This window comes from Primulina eburnea, chromosome 8 (genome assembly GCF_022965805.1).
Source record: "Primulina eburnea isolate SZY01 chromosome 8, ASM2296580v1, whole genome shotgun sequence".
Classification (NCBI taxonomy): domain Eukaryota; kingdom Viridiplantae; phylum Streptophyta; class Magnoliopsida; order Lamiales; family Gesneriaceae; genus Primulina; species Primulina eburnea.
In genome coordinates this window covers 22,273,262-22,295,687 of record NC_133108.1, presented here as the reverse complement: position 1 = coordinate 22,295,687, position 22,426 = coordinate 22,273,262, and the positions used below count along the sequence as shown (strand labels likewise).

Below are 22,426 nucleotides of genomic sequence, written 5' to 3'. Positions count from 1 at the left end.
TGATCCTCAGCTGGTGATACCTATGGCAAATATCTATCTTGGAAAACATGGAATATCCTTGAAATTGATTGAATAAGTCCTCGATTCTAGGCAATGAGTACTTATTCTTCATTGTGACTCTATTCAGCTCCCGGTAGTCGATACAAAGTCTCATTCTTCCGTCATTCTTCTTCAGAAGAGTACCGGTGCGCCCCAATGTGAAAAAACTAGGGCGTATGAATCCTTTCTCCAATAGCTTTTGTATATGCTCTTTGAGCTCTTTCATCTCCACTGGTGCTAAATTGTACGCTGCCTTGACGATTAGCACGTTACCCGACATAAGATCTATAGAGAACTCCACATAACACTCAGGTGTATACTCGCGATGACGTCAGGAAACACGTCAGGAAAATCTCTGACAACTGGGACGTCTGATACTGTTTGACTAATAGTAACAGGGGCTGAAATAATGATCGCTAAGAACACCTGGAACTCCTTGAGCATAAGCTTCCTAGCTTGAAAACATGATATCATCTCCTTGCCCAATGGCCTGACCCTCGATTATTTTTTTTTGAAATTCAATCATCACTCCATTTTTTGACAACCAATCCATTCCTAGAATGATGTCAACTTGGGCATCGAAAATACTATAAGGTTAATGTAGACTTATTTCATGGTTCAGCATGAAGCAAACATCCATAGCAACTTCCACAACTGAAGCAGAATATCTTGCTGCTAGAAGCTGCTGCGCTCAAATTCTCTAGGTTCAGCAAAAACAGAAAGACTATGGAGTCACTGCAAAAGAATCACCAATCTTTTGGGATAATACAAGCACAATTGCGATTACATATAATCATTTCTTCAATTTGACAGTAAATTCAAAATATTTGGATAATAAATGAGTGAGTTATGATCATTTTCGTGCGACTGCTCAAACTGTGTTTTTCTGGAAAATGTGTTCTTGAAGTTTGCGGGCTTCGTTGGGGATCGACGTGTGATTGCTGCTGAGTTTAAGTATATCAAAAATTATGTTGAGATGATTGTTCGTGTTTCGTTTCGTGTCATTAGGCACTTGGTTGAATTAGAAGTCGTAGGAATTGATTTGGTGTCAAATTTCATGTTCATGTGTTGTATTGCGTTGTAGGTTGGACGTCGTTGTTTTCGGGGAGTTTGTATAAGTTTAGTCATTGCCATATCAGCCTAGGACAAGTCTTGATGTGTTGGTTCACGAGTCGTATGATCGAGTTAGGAGAATTAAGTCAAAATGTAGTGAATTATCGTTGGTTCGCGATTCCAGTAGGTACACGGACCAGTAGCCGGACCCTGGCATGGGGTTCGTGCTCTTTTTCCTTCGAAATGTGAATTTTCAACACCTACACGGACCTCGACCTGGACCCTTACACGAGGTCCGTGTCCTTTTAAAAAAAATAATTTTCTTTCGAATTGTTTTGGGGTTTTGATGTAATGATTTAGTACGATGATTAAACGAGGTCAAGTCCCGAGAGATTTAGAACGTCATAAGGAAATTTGTCATTTTTTTTGGGTGAGAGCATGACTATACATCTAATTTATGCAAGATAGGATTTGAACTCATGTTAGTATCTGCAGCAGTGGTCCCATGCGAGATCCAACGAATCTCTCAACGCCAAGTAAGTATGTTTGACATGCAAAAGAAAATATTTTATGTTTTTGAAGTATGCTAAATGTCTTGTGACCAAATTATGAACGGGTTTGGAAGTCGGTGAACTTAGCCGAGGACCTCTCTACCCCGGTGAAGCATGACCAGGTTTAGATCAGGATTGGAAAGCGATAAAGCATGACCAGGGACCAATCCACCCGGTAAAGTATGACCGGGGATCTCATGTATGAGGTAGTAGACTTTCCCTGCCAGCCCAGTACTGTGGTTTAGTCTGATCAGGCGCATTTATGTATGAGTCACTTACTTTGAAACATATCTTTACGCAAAATGATGTTATGTATGCTCAAGTATGTATGATGCAAGTATGTTTAAGAAAGGTTTTATGATGATGGCACGTCTATGTTTATGCTACTACGTTCAAGTTTCAAGAATGTTTATGCTATTACGTTCAAGTTTCAAATGTGTAAGCCCTACTTTAAAGATGCATATGGTTTTATTATGTAGTATTTGCTATCTCTAGTTTATACATGTGGATTCTTTAGACTCACTAGACTTGATCCATGCAGGTGATGATGACTTTGAGCAGTCGAGGGGTGGGGACCAATGAGCCGGCTTGGACTGAGCAGGAGGCTAAACCCGATGACCGCCCATGTTTTTAAGAAATTATGCAATGTTTCAAATACTCTTATTTCACGTTATTGTTTACGATATTTAACCAATTGTTTTAGCAAACTTGTTTGTTATCTTTTTGTTGCAAATATTTTGAATGATCAGTTTATTGTTATCGCAATTCGAAGGTTTATATTTAATTAAGAAAAATTTTATTTTTCCGCAAATTTTAAAGTAGTTTAAAAATACGATTCGTTACATATTCTCTTTAAGGTAGTCTTCAAAGTCAGTACTTAATTATTCTCCACCTCGATCTGATCGAAGTGTTTTAATAATCTTTCCTAACTTTTCTCTACTTCTGCTCTGAATTCTTTGAACATTTCAAAGACTTAAGACTTGTATTTCATTAAATACACGTACTCATACCTCGAGTGGCCATCAGTAAAAGTAATAAAATAGGATTGGCCATATCTCGTGCTAACACTTAGCGGGCCACTCAGATCTGTGTGGATCAAATCCAACAAATCATGTGCACATTCCACTTTCCCTAGGAAAGGAAAGGGGCTTTGGTCATCTTTCCATTCATACAAGACACACATGTCTCTAGAGAGTTTATGTCTAACGAGTCAAATATGCCTTCTCCCAGTAGCTTGTGCATCCTTCTTTGGGAAATATGTCCTAGTCTAGTGTGTCACAAGTATGCTTAATTTAAACTATCGTCTTCTTTTATTTATTGTTGTCGTTATCGCTTTTCACTTATTATTGCTCAAATATTTTTGGCCCAGATAATCTTGTAATGAAACAAACATGTTCTGGCTTATCAGACTTTGTGAGCACATCACTTTAAGTATCTTTTGGAGCTTATCTCTTATTGAGCTTATTTTTCTTGTAAATCATAGAACATCACCTCTCTCCTCATGTGTCGAGCCCAATCCATCAATGTTAAACCTTAGTGGACGGTCGCCATGAGATCTCTCAATAATATGAGCCAAAGTCATGAGAGTTCCATGTAGTTCACATCAAATATGTTAGTGTAAATTACAGATTTCCAGCGTCCAAGCCTCCCCAATAATATGAGCTAGACACTCCGCAAGTTGCGTTCATCATGCAACCACTGTCGATGGAAGGCGAGCAACATTAAACTTGTTTTTATTTTTCATTGCAATGAGCATGATTTAAATTTTGGATCTTATACAAAATGAGGAATTTTATTTTAAAATTTGTCTTGTAATTAGTTTTAAAAAACATGTGTCATGTTTGTTTGTATGTTTGCCGGATTTATACAACTCTTGTTATTATATTAATAATGACAAACATATTGATTATTTATAACATGTCACATACATCATAAATAATAAAAGATGATCGATAATCAAGAGCTAATTGTACCATATGAGCCATATACGGATCCATGTCCAGAACATAGTTAAATGCAGGGATGAAAATACAATATTACATAAGTTTTCAATATTTTACACGTCGATCTTCAAACTCATTTTGATGATCCGGGCCCACCATCTTCAAATTTCGATATCCCAGTAAATATAATATTTACATTAAATTTTCAAGGCACGTTAGGATACAACTAAATGTCCACTTTTAATTATCTATTATCTAATAATTAAAAATACAACATATAAAATATATTAGCATACACCTAGCAAATTGATTATTTCTCTCGATCATCCTTGTATCATATAACATCAAATATTATATTAAATCGATAATATCACATATTATCTGCAAAGCATGTATCTGATAAATTATCACCAACAGTCATAATTAATAAGTTAAATAAAATATTTATTTAACTTCAATTAATTAAATTTCTTGTAAAAACTCTTTTTTACTACAAATAATTAAAATAAAAATCTAATTATTTATTTGGTAAGAAAATTCCGTGATTTAATCAAAATTAATTTTTGTGGGTCAATTTCATCAATTTTCATAAAATATCGAATTTGGTCATACATTTCAAAAATTTGAAAAATGCCCCAGGGACTCCAGAAAAAGAGTTTCCGTCAGGCAGGACTCCCCGAGACCATCTCGGGCAGCCTGGCCGAGCCTCACACTGCTGCTCGAATAGTTTAGGCAACGGGCTGCGCTCTGCCCTAACTCTTCGGACAGTCCCACGGGCAGGCATGGGCGGCGCACAGCCCTTCCCGTACCCTAAAAAAATTTGTTTAACATTTTTGCCGAGCAATGTTTTGTCGTTCCGGGCAGCCGAGAAAATATTTTTTCTGTTTCCAAAAATTTATTTTCAGGGGTTGCATTTTGAGATTAGAAAATTGGCTCTGATACAACTGTTGGTGTTCTGTTTTCTCACACCCAAAATGAGTGGAAGTTCTAAATTTAGTTTCGATGCTCGAAACTTTCCATGGACGTCGTATGTTATTCAATATTCATTGGGCATTTAGAATCGTTAACTTCGCATTAATTACACTAGACTCAAAACCAATCTAGGATTCGTGGAGATGTCTCTTCTTGTAGCTCTCTTCAAATGGATCTCCGCCTTTTGATCATCGAATTAGGTCCATAATCATAGACAGTGTTCTTTGTTTGTGTTCTTTGTTTGTATTACACTATAAATCGCAAACAATTTTTTGTTGATATTGGAACGTCTGAATTTCAAAAATCCAGAGTCGGTGCAACACTGGCAGGACGCGGCAGCTGCAGAAGAGCTTGGCCAAATTTTTTTGTGAAAAATAATTCAAGTGGCTGAGGCTTGTATTGAGTGGAAGGATGAATTTTTGGTGAACTTTTGTGCTTGTTTTTGTTTGCAAAAACTCATGTCATTTCATATTATCCTCAATTAAATATATATAGAGGTTGATTCCTGATCATATCTGGAGTCCTTCTCCTATTAGGTGTCATAATCCTACTCCTATCAGGATTCCATATTTCCATTAATGAAAGTTCTCATAATATTATTATGTCATATATTTATCAACTTTTGATAATGTATTATATATTTATATTATATATATAGATATTTTTATATCTCCGTATAAAGTGTATATATAAATATTAATATATTTATACATGCATAATTAATACACACATAAATATATTAATTAAAATTAAATAACCATTATTTAATTAATTCTAGATCCCTCTAGAATATTTTATGAGAATTTTTACATATTAGTAATCACCACTATTAATACAATCATTTAATAAATAAATTTTAAATTCACTAAATAAATGATTTTGAACTCTTTAAAACTCATATCAAAGATCTTACCATGCCGATGTTCAAAGTTACAAGACTTGTTCACATAATGAAAATTGAAAATTTCTAATCTAAAAATTTTCACTTACCATATTGAGCAGCTACAAGTTTATTAACTCTTTGACCAAAACAAGCTAATCCACTCTCTTTCCTTAATTAGCTATGTGATGCCCCAATTTTAAAAAACAAATGTGGCATTAGTTGTGATGGTTTATGGTTTTACGTTATGGTATGAATGATAATGAATGTTACAGAATGGAATAGATAATGAATGGGTAGAATCAAAGGTTGAATTTGAGCTAAATAGGTAATGGAAGTGCAGAAACGGTATGAAAAATATCACTTAATGTGGGGCCCCATACGTCCAACAAATCAATATATCAAGGCGACCTCCGCCATATCAAATCTGAATCGACAATTGGCTCAATATGCAATGTAATGATGCAAATCAATCTCATCATTTCGATATCATAATAAACTCATCTCAATACAACAATCATTATCAAATTTTCAAGTGTTTATAAGTAGATTCTTCCTTTGAATGCATCTCATGAGCTATGTATATGATAAATGAATATTCAATTGATTTTAGCTCCTTTAAATTAATGATTATGTATATTGTATGTATTGATATTTTGAAAAGAAATGGAATTGAAGCCAAGGGCAAAGTAAAGGAGCTAACTCTTTAGCAAGCACGCCACGTGTTTGATAAAATGATTCGATGAATGTTTTTATGGCATACTACAATTAAGAAATGATATGGATTCCTTCTTTACACAATTGTTGGGATTTGAGTTTTCTTGAATATGTAATTGCGGATCTTGATTTAAAGCCGTATTGAATTAATTATGAATTTTGTACAGAAATTGCTCTCTTTTGATAAATGATCCGATTTCTTGAGTTATAGTAGAATTCAGAGGTTCAAGACTTATCACCTACACATTTCGATCTTCTTTTGGTAATATTTGAAAAGTATTTTACGGTCGGTAACATACGAGGTAAAAGTGTCTTTTTTTATTTTAAATTAAAAATTTTATGGCTCGATGAATTGTTTGTGATTTGACGATGATTATTCTCTTGAGATGAGTTTAATATGATATCAAGATGATGATGTTGATTTGCATCATTACATTGCATATTGAGCCACTTTTCGATTCAGATTTATTATGGCAGAGGTCGCCTTGATTTATTGATTTGATGGACGTATGGGGCTATAGTTGAGTTTGCATAGTGTATGCGGAGGTCGCTGCTATGGCCTGAACACTCTCTATAAGCGCACCATAGTCCTGGGATTGTAGAACACAACAACCCACCTCGAGCTGATGAGTCGGTGGATATTGCTGGGAGATTCTCTATCCTTGGGTACCCTATGACCAGACGATTCACTTGATCTTTAGATTTATTGATAGCCCACAGCTTCTGATCATGCATTGCATTATATTGTATCTTTATGAATTTATATGAACTATTTGAAAATTTAATTCTCATGTATTATTGATTATATCATACTGGGTTTATACTCACCAGTATGTCCGGTACCTCTTGTTTTCATGTGCTTGACGGTAGGTGAGGCGAGTCTTGGGATTCCAGAGTCCAGCTCCAGGCGAGGAGATACGAGTTAGAGTGGGATTCTCGGGTCTTAGGAGCTATTTGATGATGTTTGGATTACTTTGGCTTACAAGGTTATTTCGGCATTTTTATTTCAAACATTTGAGACATTTAAATTATTTTGACGATGTTTATGTGGATTTGCAAACCACAAATTAAGTAATTTACTCAATCATTTGTTTTGTTACAATTATAATTATTAGTATTAGATATCGGACCCAAGGCCGCACAAGCTATTAAGCTTAACTTCAATTTCTTTTTATCTTATGAAATCAATTTATAAACTTCTTTATAAAAATTTTGTTCGATCTCCATCTAATAATAGTCTTCAAATTCAATTCATTTAAACTTTTCACAACTGGAACACAGAATCATATACGTGTGTGACCTTCAATGGTTCAGGGATACAGCTAGTTGTGAGTGCACATCTCCATGTTATTCAGAATAACATTTATTCTTATTCGGGATTAACCTAATTAGCCCCATTCTTTTCATCGACTTCTTGAATAATAATGTTAGAACTCATATCTGATTACATCCATCGGATCATGGTAAGAGAGTTTAGCAGCATTTCTTCATGATCCCGTAGATATCACTGATAGTGCCTGCAAGAACTTTAAGTTACGATTAGCGTATATTATGGTCTCTTCAATTCATACATCCCGATCGAATCTCCAACAATTGGTATATCGAGAGTTGTGTATGAATTCGATAACGATATGATGTATCTTTGAATTATAAAATTGTCATGATATCTGCAACTGAGGAAACACATTTCCAAAATGCACATATCTTATTCTGGATAGAGATTCCTTGTACTATTAACTCATCAGACCACGTAGGATATCTTTGTCCGTAGGCAAACGGTGAATCCCGAACTACAACGCATTTGCTTCTACGTATTTCGAAAGTACACCCAACCTCGTCATCTGATGACCGTCTACGAAGTCGGTAAAGGGATCAAAGTGCATGCTAGTACGTAGAGCCTCTACATTGTCTGATAAACATAAAAATTTTACATTAATTAAATGTTTTATAATATAAATTTATAATTTTTGTTTTATTAAATGTTTAAATATTATATGTTTTATAATAAAGTATATAAAAAATAAGTTGTTCTGTAATTATAATTTTTTACTATTTTTACAGGTTCGATAAAATAATAATAACCTTGATGTTTCAAATGAGATTAAGATGATTCTTGGACCTATAGAAAATTTATGATAATATCTACAATATTGATGACAAGCATGAGATAAAAATCTCCTCACAATTGGTATCAAATTAGGCAACAAATAAAGTTATCAAAAGAGTGGCAGTTTTACCATGCTCTGACATTTTGATCATATCTCTCAAATTTCTGTGTCAAATGGTGAAAAAAATACCACAATTCAAAAATTCAATTATCTACATGTTTTTTTAATGTGGAAAAAAAAATTCGGATGCGAATATTTTCAAAAGTGATGTGTATGATTACATAATTTCTTGGAACACAAATGAAGACTTATGTGTAAAAAAAGTAATATTTTATTTGTGGTTATCTCCCCAAATTTGGCTATAAATAGATGTGCATTGTAATGTATTGAGATATCCCTCATTTTATGAACAAATATTTGAGTTCATAATATTTCTCTCTTTGTTTTTTTCTTTATTTCTTCATTTAAATATAATTAGAATGTTAATTTCATATTCAAAGTTTTACACTTTGAATAATGAGTAGCTAACTTCCTTAAGTTGAGATGGAAAGGTGAAACTCCTGTCATGATAATAAGGTTATTAAAAAGTAAGAATCTATGTTTCATATTTTTTAATCATTACTTATTATTTATGTTATATTTATTTCTTTAAGCATTATTATAACCTACTTATAAGTGGGAGTTTTGATTTATTGTTGTTATATGTTACACTAAATTCTTCGAACCATTTAAATTTTAGTTTGGTATTACCAACCATTTAAATTAGATGCCTTGATTTATTATAAATGAATATATCATAATATTAATTTCTTGGTACCATTTAAATGTTAATTTGGTTTTACCAACCATTTAAAGTGGATGCCTTGATTTATTATATTTCAATATATCATCATATTAATTTCTTGGTACCATTTAAAATGTTAGTTTGGTTTTACCAACCATTTAAAGTGGGAACTTTGATTTAGTGTTTATATATATATATAGCACAATAAATACTTGTCAACATTTATAAGTTTTGGTACATATACTTATAAGATAATAACACATAACATAATATAAATATAATTATTTAATATATTGTAATCATTTTATTAAGTGGATTTCAATAATATTCATTAATGTTAATTTTATTAAAATACCAAGAGTGGATCCTTTAACCTCAACTACTTAAATTAAAATTTGAACAATTAAAAATTACCAATTAAAGATTCTAAGAATTAAAAGAAAAAAAACAAAAACAAAACAAAAAGACATTGTAGTGGACTTGTAATTACCTTAGTTACCCTGTGAATACGATTTCGGACTCACCGAATTATACTACTTGTGGAAAACCTACTTTCGGGAGTGCAACAATAAAAGTCGCATCATGCTTTTGGCGTCGTTGCCAAGAAAGTATAATTTAATTTCAAGTCTATTTAATTTTTTTTTATAGTTTGTTTTTCTTTCTTTGAAGTTTTATTTCTTTTGTGTGTTTTCTTTTGCATTTGAATGAGCATTTGGTCACGTACACTTAGTGGTCGACTAATTCAAAATAACCCTTTATTTTCACAAAACATGACGGAAGAACCCATCCAAGAAAATGAAGATGAAATTCAATCTCAACATGATCATGATAGACGATGCACACTTAGATATCACATGAACCTACACGTACTAGTGCACCTTCATGTTTAGTTTTTCCACTTGATGCATCTCATTTCAATTTTAAGCCTGGTATTATCCAACTTTTACCTAAATTTCATGGCTTAGATTCTGAAAATTCATACATTCATTTACGAGAGTTTGAATAAGGGTGCAACACCTATAATGATCTAAATTGTAGCATGAACATCATTCAACTTAAGCTTTTTCCTTTTTCTTTAAAAGATAAACCTAAAACTTGGCTACAAAATCTTAGATCGGGATCCATTCGAACGGGATGAATTTTTTGAAAAAGTTTTTTCCATCTCATAGGACAAATTCTTTCAAAAGTCAAATAATCACTTTCACTAAAAAAACAAGGAGAAAATTTTTATCAGTGTTGGGATAGATACACAGAATTGCTTAATCTTGGTCCACATCATGATTTTGAAATTTTGAGAGTTTTTTCTCAATTTTATGAAGTCTTAACACCTAAAGATAGGCAAATGTTGAATTTATGTGTAATGGAACATTTGAAGATAAAGATCCAAACGAGGCAATTGAGTATCTCGATTCATTAGCTGAAAATGATCGTAATTGAGATGCTATAGGTATAATCGAACCATCAACAAGATTCAATCTCCCACATCTAGTGGAGGTATGTACACCCTAAAAAATGAACATGATCTCCAAGCTAGATTTACCTCTTTGGCAAGAAAATTTGAGGCATTTGAATTGAAATAGAATGGTCAATTAAAATCTGTTTAAGAAATTGTGTGCCACATCTGTGATACAAGTGATCATTCTACAAAAGATTGTCCCACTTTGCTCTCTTTTAAAGAATCTCTCCATGTACAAGCCAATGTTTTGAACAATTTCAAAAGGCCAAATTTTGAACCATTTTCTCAAAGTTACAATCAAGGTTGGCGAAATCATCAAAATTTTATTCGGAGGAATGATAATGCTGCACAATTTTCACAATTACATTTCCAAAATCAACAAAATTTTCAAAATTACTCACCTTATGTTCCTCCACCAAAAAGAAATTTAGAAGATACATTGAATTCTTTCATTGCAAAGCAAGATTCTATTAATACTCAAACTGCTCAAACCATGACAGATTTGAAAAATATTCTTGCTAAATTTGCATCTGCACTTAATGTTCATGAGAAATGAAAAATTTCCTTAACAACCACAGCCTAATCCCCAGGATCATCATTCACAAACTGGAACTTCTGGAACTCAACCGATGGATCAGGTAAAATCCGTTATTACCCTTCGCAGTGGTAAGGTTGTGGAAAAATCCATTCTTGAACTTTGTGAAGATGATGATAATCAACTCCAAAGGGTAAGGAAGTGGAACCCATAACTTGCGAAGAGGAGGATCAAAATACAGTGCCACCACCATTCCCTCATGCATTGAGAAATACAAAAAAAAAATCAAATTTGAATTCTGATGTATATGATATTTTTAAACAAGTAAAAGTTAATATTCCTTTATGCAATAAAGCAGGTACCATCGTATGCCAAATTTTTGAAAGACTTGTGCACTGTGAAAATAAAATTGAATGTGAAAAAGAAAGTATTTTTAGCCGAACAAGTAAGTGCAATCATTCAAAATAATAATACTCTGAAATACAAAGACCTTGGCTGTCCTACTATTTCATGTATTATTGGAGAACGAAATATTAAAAAAGCCTTGATTGATCTTGGAGCTAGTGTGAATTTACTTTCATATTCAGTTTATCAAAAACTCAATGTAGGCGAGTTAAAACCTACTTCAGTAACCCTTTTACTTACCGATAGATCTGTTAAAGTTCCGAGAGGTATGGTAGAAGATGTGTTGGTCCAAGATGATAATTTTGTATATCCTATCGATTTCATAGTTTTAGATACACAACCTATCGAAGCTTGTAATGCAATTCCTGTAATTTTGGTTCGTCCATTTTTAGCAACTTCTAATGCTCGTATAAATTGCAGGTTGATTAATGAAGTTGTCGTTTGGTAACATGACCTTGGAGCTTAATGTTTTTAATCTTTGTAAGCAACCGCATGACAAAGGAGATGAAAGTGAAGATGAAAATTTTATTGAAACGCTTGAGGAAGAAAACATTCAAGAAGGGTGTACTCGTGATCAATTAGATATTTGTTCAATTGATACTGTTAAGAAAATATTGAAATTGATCTTGATTATTTTATCAGGTATCACTCGTTACCGGGATTAGAGAAAGAATTTGATGCAATATGATAACAAAGACGAACCACCCATATTGGAGTTAAAAGATTTGCCAGAAGAATTGAAGTATGTATTTCTTGGAGAAGATTAAACATATCCGATGGTAATTTCTTCCAAACGAGCAAGTGATTAGGAAGGTAAATTAGTTGATATACTTAAAAGACATAAAAATACAATTGGTTGGACACTAAAAGATATCAAGGGTATTAATCCAATAATTTGCACTCACAAAATTCACTTAGAATAAAATGCTAAAACATCTCAAAAACCACAAAGAAGATTAAATCTACACATGATAGATGTTGTGAAAACTGAAGTTCTAAAACTACTTGATAATGGAATTATCTACCATATTTCTGATAGTAAGTGAGTAAGCCCAACACAAGTAGTTCCAAAAAAATCTTGCATCACATTGATAAAAAATGAAAAAGGTGAATTATTAACAAGTCGAGTCCCGTCCGATCTAGTTGCGGCTGTGTATTGATTATAGAAAATTAAATGACGCCACTAGAAAAGTTCATTTTCCATTACCATTTTTGGATCAAATTTTAGAAAGAGTAGCAAGTCATCCCTACTACTGTTTTCTTGACATATATTCAAGCTATTGTCAAATTCCCATTGCATTCGAAGATCAAGATAAAACTACATTCACATGTCTTTTTGGAACGTTTGCATTCAGAAGGATGTCATTTGGATTATACAATGCCCCAGCAACATTTCAAAGATTTATTTTAAGCATTTTTAGCGACATGGTTGAAAATTGTTTGGAGATTTTCATGGTTGATTTAAATGTTTTTGGGAATACATTTAATTGTCTTGAAAATTTGGAAAAAAATTTAAAAAGATGCGAGGAAAAATGTCTTATTTTAAATTGGGAAAAATGTCATTACATGATTACTTCGGCGATTGTTTTGGGACATGTCATGTCATCTCATTGAATTGAAGTTGATAAAGCAAAAGTTGATGTCGTTTCAAATTTAATCTCTCCAAAAACCATTAAAGAAATTCGCTCATTTTTGGGACATGCTGGATTTTATAGGAGGTTTATAAAGGACTTTAGTTTAATTTCTAAACTCATTTGTAACCTCTTAACAAAAGATACTGCATTTGAGTGGACTCAAGAATGTCCAAATGCTTTTGATAAAATCATTCGACATTTAACATCAGCTCCTATCATGCAACCTCCTGATTGGAATTTACCATTTGAAATCATGTGCGACGCGAGTGATTATGCAGTCGGTGCAGTATTGGGTCAAAGAAGAAAAGGTAAGCCTTATGTGATATTATGCAAGTAGAACTTTAAACAATGCTAAAATGAATTACTTCGCAACTGAAAAAGAACTACTTGTTGTAATATTTGCATTAGATAAATTTCGTTCTTATTTGATTAGATCAATGACTATTGTGTTTACTGATCACTCTGCTTTTAGATATTTATTGACCAAACAGGATGCAAAGCCACGACTGATACGATGGATTTTGTTGCTCTAAGAATTTGACATTGTGATCAAAGATAAAAAAAGGAACCGATAATGTCGTAGCCGATCATTTATCGATACTAGTAACAAGATCATATTGTGAAATGACACCAATTACAGTAATTTTCCTGATGAACATCTATTTTTAGTTACTACTACACCTTGTTATTTTCTTGTGACAGGAAACATGTCACCGCAATGGAGTTCCCAAGTTAAAAGAAAATTTTTGAATTAGGTAAAAACTTTTATTGGAATGATCCGTATTTGTTGAAGTATTGTCCAGATCAAATTTTTCGACGTTGTATACCCGACAATGAGGTCAGTAGTGTCATTGAATTTTGTCTTCAGAAGCATGCAAAGGACAATTTTTCTTCAAAGAAAACGGCTGCAAAAATCTTGCATTGTGGATTTTATTGGCCCACTTTGTTTAAAGACACCCATGGAATCTGCAAGATCTGTGAAAATTGTCAAAAATTTGATGCGATTTCAAAAAGAATCATGACGCTTTTGAATCCTATAATTGAATTGAAACTTTGACTGTTGGCGAATTGATTTATGGGACCTTTTCCACCTACGTTTGGATACTTGTATATTTTAGTTGCAGTTGATTATGTTTCCAAATGGATAGAGGCAATTACAAGTCGAACAAATGATTATAAAATCGTCGTCAAATTTTGAAAGAAATATTTTTAGCAGATTTGGAATTCCTCGAACAATGATAAGTGATGGGGGAAATCACTAAATAATTTGCTTCATTAATGAAAAAATATGGTATTACTCACAAAGTAACTACTCTTTATCATCTTCAAACAAATGAACAAGTTGAATTTGATAATAGGGTGATAAAGCAAATTTTGAAAAAAAACTGTTAATCCAAATAGAAAAGATTGGTCTCTACGACTTAATGATGCACTTTGGGCATATCGAATAACTTTTAAAACATCATAGATTATGTCTACCTATAGGTTGGTTAATGAAAAATATTGTCATTTGCCTGAGGAGTTGGAAAATAAAGTTTATTGGGCGATCAAAACTTTTAATTCAAGCATGGATGATGCCAACAAATTGCGCAAATTGCAACTTTATGAACTTGATGAACTCGGAAATGACGCATATGAGAATTCAAAGATGTATAAAGCAAAAATCATCTTGATAAAACAATTCTTAGAAAATCTTTTGAGATTGGTAAAAAATTTTGCTATATAATTCTCGACTTTACATATTCCTAGGAAAATTACGATCAAATGGACAGGCCCATATATTGTAAAGCATGTGTATCCTTATGGAGATGTGGACATTGAAAATCATAAAAATGGTGATGTTTTTTTAAAGTAAATGGACAAAGGCTTAAACCATTTTTATAAAATGAAATCTTTCAAGAGTAGTTTATTTCCCTTTCCGATCCTTGATTTATTTGTGTTGTATTTTTTTTTATTATTTGAGGTTTCCTTAATCTTTTTATTTTCCGGGTTAAATGGCGGATAACGGTACTCCGTAACTCTCATAGTCGGTTAAATTAGTTTCCCACAATAGATTATACAAAAATTAAAAAAATCATATCTTTTCTTTTCAAAATGGATGAAATTCTCTAAAAAATTTATAAATATTTTCCCTCTGTTTCTGAAAATGTTTTAAGAAAAATTTATGCTGGTAGGTGCGAAAAATAGAGATTGCTAATGAAAAAAGGAATTCCAGAAGATATTCGTCTTGTAATAGAAGCTAAGGTCCGATTAGGAGGAGAAGTTCCACAATCATTGCTCATTCGGTATTTCCTGGATTAGGAAAAAGACTTATGCGAAAAAACAAAGGGCCAAAAGGTTAGGGGTTCGCCATAAGTGTACAAGATGGACTTGTGACAAACGATACAGATCTTTGGGATGTGTTTCCAATAACATAGAAGATAAAATTGATTTCATTAAGAATGAGCTGAGTAAGGAGTCTTTAGATAACCTCTTATTGACTCTTCAGACACATTCTAGTGGACACATGCATATTGAACTTCTCCGTTTATGGGAAAAATTCCAAGATGAGTGTCATCTTAATAGTCTGGGGAATCCGACTAAAAAAGACTCTGTTTGACAATTTACATGAAAATTGGATGGGAAGCATATCTTCGACTCATAGAATGCGTTGAAGATATTTTCTGGACGTAACACGAGAGGAAAATTGTGAGCCACAATCACACCACTGTTTATATGCATGTGTGTCATTATTGTTTTTACTGTTTATCCTGCTTACAACTGTGACCCATAGTTTTTCATGATAACATATTACCCCTATAAAATCTCTCATCTTTCTTTCTATTTTCACAAACCAAAAAGAAAGTAAAAATATGGTTGGATACTCTGTACAAACATTGAAAAATATTTTTGTATTTTGTGAGTCGATTCCTAGAAAAAATGAAGTTTTTGTAGAAGCAACTAATAATCTTGGAAAGGTATTTACTGAGAGAAAAATTCGCTTGGTATATGGCGGAGGTAATATTATGTTAATCAGATCTGTTTTAACATCTTCTCATCTTGGAGGTAGTCAGGTTTTGGGTATTATTCATATAGCCTTAGCTGAAGGAAATATTACATGTGTTACGATTGAGGATGAATTAAAAGTTTCTTCTATATATGAAAGAATCACCAAAGTGATTGAAAATTTTGATGCTTTTATCGCACTACCAGGTGGTTTTGGTATATTAGAAGAAATTTTTCACACTGTTTCTTGGGCACAACTTAATACCCATAATAAACCTGTGGGCTTGTTGAATATCAATAATTATTATGACAGTCTTTTGACATTTCTTGATAAAGTTGTGGTCAGAATTTCATTTCAAAAAATTCATGACGGATGCTCATCTCTACTTCGACTGCCGACCAATTAATTGATAATTTGGAAGCTTTTGTTCATAAGTACGATCCGATGATAACAAAGATCAATTGGTCTCAATCTAGTAGTATGAAAAGAAAGTTGAATCATTGACTCAAAATTCGTGGATTGGTTTGCGATTGTTTCAGTTTGTTATCTTCAATAAAATTCCAGGTGATATCTCTTTCATTATGTACTCTTTATTAGTAGTTATTTTGACATTAGGGACAATGTCATATTCTGATTGGGGGGAGCACAAACTTATAAAAAAAAACTTAAAAAAAATATATTGTAATATAAATATAAATATATTATATGTATATATATATATATATATATATATATATATATATATATATATATAACATGTTTATTGTTTGTATTTTTTGTAATTTTTGCAAAAATATCATATATTACATGTTTGAAAGGTTTAAATTGGAAAAATGTATTAATCTATCTAAGGATGTTTAAATTTTTAATTGAAAAAAAAACATTTTAATATTTTGATCAATATAAAAATTTGATTTATGAAATCTTTTTGAGTGATTAACCATTGTGACAAAACAAGTTATTAAAGTATGTGGCCCAAGATATACCTGATAAGAGTGCCTAAAATTTTTAAACTCGTATATATTTTGTGAGTGAGTGGAGAGGATTGAGAAAACATCTTGCGAGCCTTTATTGATCATGAGAGAGGCTATCTATTGCTTAGATCTTGAGTTCTTATTTTGAAAAAAAAATGATATTTCCTGGAGAAAAAAAAAGGATAAAATAAAGGGAAAGGTGTTGAAGATCTATGTAATTTTACAGTTATATGCTACGACCTATTTATCTCTCATTAAAAAGAAGAAAGAAAATAGAAAGAGAGAAATATATTGTAAAAATTAAATAAACATGTGGTCAAGAAGCATAAACTTAGTTTGATTCCGTGATGTTATAAAAAAATCAGGAAACAAATATATAATAAGAATAACTAGATTTTGAATCAATTGATTTCCTATCTTTTGATTAATTTGGCTCGTTTGTCTGTCTGTATTTTTTAAATAATTTTCCTGAGCAATTATCTGTATTCCAACTCCATGAGAGAAATTGTCCCGTGAATTGGTACATTTATTAACCTATGAGGATATGGAGTTGAGACTATTACTAGGAATTTCTGAAGGCCATGTACATTTAATTACCTGAAAATAAGCTTTGAATTGATCAGCTTAGATTATTTCATGCTTAGATTATTTCATAAATTATAATTATGATGATCTTGATATAACTTTGACAGTTTTCAAATTTAATTTAAACATTTGGATAGTTCTAATTACATTTCTATTTAAATTAATCAATATGTTTTGTATTGTTATCAACGCTTAAATTACTAGGTACTATAGCAATAAACTGGTTGGGGGTATGATAAACATAAAAATTGTACATTAATTAAATGTTTTATAATATAAATTTATAATTTTTGTTTTATTAAATGTTTAAATATTATATGTTTTGTAATAAAGTGTATAAAAATTAAGTTGTTGTGTAATTATAAATTTTACTATTTTTACAAGTTCGATAAAACAAGAATAATTTTGGCGTTGCAAATGAGATTAAGATGATTCTTGGACCTGTAGAAAGTTGATGATAATATCTACAATATTGATGACGATCATGAGATAAAAATATTCTCACAATTGGGATCAAATTAAGCAACAAATAAAGTTATCAACGGAATGACAGTTTTACCATTCTCTATCATTTTGACTATATCTCTCAAATTACTTGGTCAAATGGTTAAAAAAATACCACAATTCAAACAATTCAATTGTCTAGATTTTTTGTTTTATGTGGAAAAGAAAATTCGGATGGAAGATTTTCCAAAAATGATGTGTATGATGACATAATTTCTTGGAACACCAATGAAAATTTATGTGTAAAAAAATAATTATTTATTTGCAGTTGTCTCCTCGAATTTGGCTTTAAATAGGGGTACATTGTAATGTATTGATATATCCCTCATTTTATGAACAAACCTTTGAGTTCATAATATTTCTCTCTTTGTTTTTCCTTTATTTCTTTATTTAAATATAATTAGCATGTAAATTTCATATTCAAAGTTTTATACTTTGAATTATGAGTAGCTAACTTCCCAACGTTGAGAAAAGACGAAACTCTTGGCATGATAATAAGGTTATTAAAAGGTAAGAATGTGAGAATAGTTGTAGAACCCGTAAATTAGACTGCTTATAAGCCATGCATAATTCTAGTATTTAAAAATTTAAAATGAGTTTTATTGTATGAGTATTTAAATTCTTTTCTTTAAATTTATTTATTTTACGCAGTAGTTTAATTGTTATCTTTTCAGTTAAATAAGTGAGGCCGGACTGGAGATGGAGTATTGAGATAAGTTAATAAAGGCTTATTTAAGAAGTGGTAATTTAGCGTGTTAGTAAATATAATTTAAAAAGTTGGTATGCATGCAAGTTATTAAATTTCTGCAGTATTTTATTAAATTCTTTTGAAGCATGAAATGCATGGTTATTTCATTAATTTATGTTTAATTATTTTTATGCATTTTATGCATAATTCATGCATGGTAGAATTTAATTCATGAAATTTTAAAAGTTCACGCATTAGGATTTCTAGGTGCATTTCACGTTCGAACGAGGATCGGAGACCGGAGAATTTTCAGAAAATTATTTTATTACACGATTTATTTTTAAAATTAATTTAAAGCATTTTTAAATATATATTTTTCAAAAATGGGAGTTTTAGATATTTTTACCCGCATCATTTTAATTTTTAGCGGTACAATAATTTTATCGAATCTGAGGACTTTTTAAGGGTTCGGCTAATATTTTCAAAATCTTTTCAACTCGAAATATTTTCCGGGAGCGTGTTTGGATTTAATGGGCCCACTTTTAAGCTTATTGAGCTTAATACTATTTTAAAACTTTTAATTAAATAATTGAGGTCCCATTAACCATTTGTTTATTATTTATTAAGCTCCTAAGCACTAATTAACCCTAAAACTCGTTTAACCTAAACTAAATTCTCTCCACTCAGCCGCCCACCCCTCCACTCACACGCCTCCCCGTGAGCTGCATCAACAAGAAGTCGGTTGCATCTTTTCCTTTGATATCAAACCTTCCTCATGCCTCGGTCGTGTTCCCTTCTAGCATTTGTTCACCGAAGAATCATCATGCACGCATTGTATTATTCTTGACGCATCATACACGTAATATTTACTGATGTAGGTGTTCATGCATCCAAACTCTCGATCCAAACTTTTGTGTGTGAGATTTTGCGGTTTCATGTGATTATTGCATTCGTTGCTCACGTTTTCACATTTTGTGCAAGGGGCTGCGGTTGAGGGCTGTTAAGGGACTGTTAGTGGCATCAAGCAGTGGTTTTGGGAGCAACATCGATCATTGTTGCTGTGGGTGGAAAATAGGAGGGGTTGTAGCATGGGTTCTCGCGTGAGGTTGGGAGATCGGCGGTATGAGGGGTGTAAGCGGTGAGGGGTTGGTTCCAGGCCTTGGACCTGTCTCTGATGGGACCGAACCATAACCTGGAAGGACCTTAAACACCGCTGGTCGAACCCTAGAGAAGCACAAGTGAATCGGGTGCAAGGGAGTTGCGGTTGAGGTGATTACCGAGTGAGTGGGTTGTGCTTCTGCATGGGGGTGTATCTATTGGTTCCTTGGGTTTAGAGGGGCCTTAGGATGACCCAAGAAAGGTGTGTTAGTAACTGGTCCACTTGGTGTTGAGCTAGAGGCGAGAACTTGAGAGTTATCACGCATAGGAGTTCGAACAACAGATGGAAAATTTTCCAGCAACAAATGGGTTATGGTAGAGGGGTAGAGGTCTGGTCTGGATAATTTTAGGGTCATTTAAGTGTTTATAAGGTGTGGATAAGAGTTGGGAAAATTTCGGTTAAGTTTCGAGTCGATTCGGGTTAAAACCGGGACTCCGGTCTAAGTTCTTAAACGAGGCGGTTAAGCTTGGTTTTAGGATCTAATTTACATCTAGGAATGCTTTTAATAATGTTTTGGAACATTTTAAGAAGTTTGGTAAGCTTCGGGTCAATTTTAGAAGTCCAGGGTTGAAACAATAATTTTTGGGTTTCCAGGGTCAAAATGGTCATTTTGCACCCGAGGTGAGATTTTGGTCATAGCAGCGCCCTGAGCACAAATCATGATATTTTAAAATGTTCATGCATCACGTTTATGATTTTTTTCGCTATTATAATAATGATGGTGTGCATGCTTGATTTAAAGGAATTAAGAGAGAAAAAGTAAGAAAGTGAAGAGCACTCCGTCTCCGCCGCGCCGCGTCGTTATTTCGTTTGTTTTCTGTCAAAACAAACCAAGGCATGTTTATATCTCCTTTGACTCTTCAATCAAGTCATATAGATATTTTTAAATTATCGCAAGTAAATGATTTTAATACAGGAGATTGAAATTTTCAGATTTGCTGATGCCATTTAATTATATTACGTGCATAGAAATTTAAAATGTTCATTTTTGAGATTTATGCGATATTGCTTGTGGTCGTAGCACTATCATGGGAGACTTTGTAAATCCGGTCGCCAGTTACCGGTCAGTTTCAGTTTGTACCACCCAGTATACTTTGGCATTTTGTCTGATCAGACGAGCATATTTAAATCCGATCGCCAGTTATCGGTCCGGTCGCCAGTCACCGGTCATTTTGCAGTTTATATTAGTGCAGTGGCCACTTGCGGATACCATAATCTCACCAAAAAATTATTACTTGATATTTATGACAGGGCTCGATGGAGCAACCATTTTTACTACGATGTTCAGTTTAGTTATGCACGTATTATAATTGTTTATGGCGAAGTATTTTCACTTTATGACTCCTGATACGACATCTTATCCCATGCAAATTTTACTATATTATTTACTTGTTATTTACGATATATGCATGCTGAGTCTTTAGACTCACTAGACTTGATTGTTGTAGGTACTGATGATGTCAGGACTGAGGACGGGGACCAGTGAGCCAGCTCGAATCGGCAGTAGTGGAACCTGAGGACCTCATTTTCAGCACTTACGATTTTTATGCTCAAACATTTTATCTCTTGTTGAATTATTTTAAATTGTTACTTTGCAAACATTAAATTCTTGTGCTGCTATTTTTAAACATTAAACATTTTTTAACAGTTTATTTTATGAATTTGATTCTCCGTTTAGTTTAAAAGAAAATTTTTAATTTTTCCGCAAATTTTCAAGCACGAATTTTCGGGCCTTTACAATAGTCCAACAACTTTTAAAATAATTTTGATGGCATTTTTGTAAATAATTATAACATTCAATTTATTTTGATGGTATTTTTGTAAATAAGTTGAAAATTAATGAATTAATTTTAAGGACAAAATGGTAATTAGTGACACATATTATGGTTTTTAGCATAATTATCTGAGTATTAGTTCAAATTGAATGAGACAAATTTCATTGGAAAGCTAATACATAGTGCTAAAACTTTCATGTTTTGATTTTTGGAAAATTTGATCGTTTCACTGGTCCGAAGGGATATATCAGTGTTAAAATGTTATATATTATATTATTATTAAATAATAATATTAAGAATGAAATTCATTCTTTACTAGATAAAGGTTTAATAAAACTTTCTCAATCTCTATGGTCATGTACTGCTTTCTATGTTAATAAACATTCTGAGCAGGAAAGAGGTGTTCCTAGATTAGTCATAAACTATAAACCCCTTGATAAGGTTTTGAAATGGATTAGACATCCTATTCCTAATAAAAAAGATTTATTAGAAAGATTAGTACATGCAATCATATTTTCAAAATTTGATTTAAAATCAGGATTTTGGCCGATTCAAATAAAAGAATCTGATAGATATAAAACTGCTTTTAAAGTTCCAACAGGACATTATGAATGGACAGTAATGTCATTTGTACTTAAAAATGCCCCTTCAGAATTTCAACACATTATGAATGATATT

General features: G+C 32.4%; 1 long non-coding RNA gene across 1 annotated transcript in view; it reads left to right on the top strand.

Moving 5' to 3' along the window:
* Positions 1-19,578: 19,578 nt before the first annotated feature.
* The window catches only part of LOC140839338 (uncharacterized), a 61,074-nt gene continuing 58,226 nt past the window's right edge, over positions 19,579-22,426 (top strand). Inside the window, exons 1-2 of the long non-coding RNA XR_012119694.1 lie at positions 19,579-19,688; positions 20,716-20,808. This is a non-coding gene — a long non-coding RNA (uncharacterized lncRNA). The remainder of the gene's footprint in view (positions 19,689-20,715; positions 20,809-22,426) is intronic.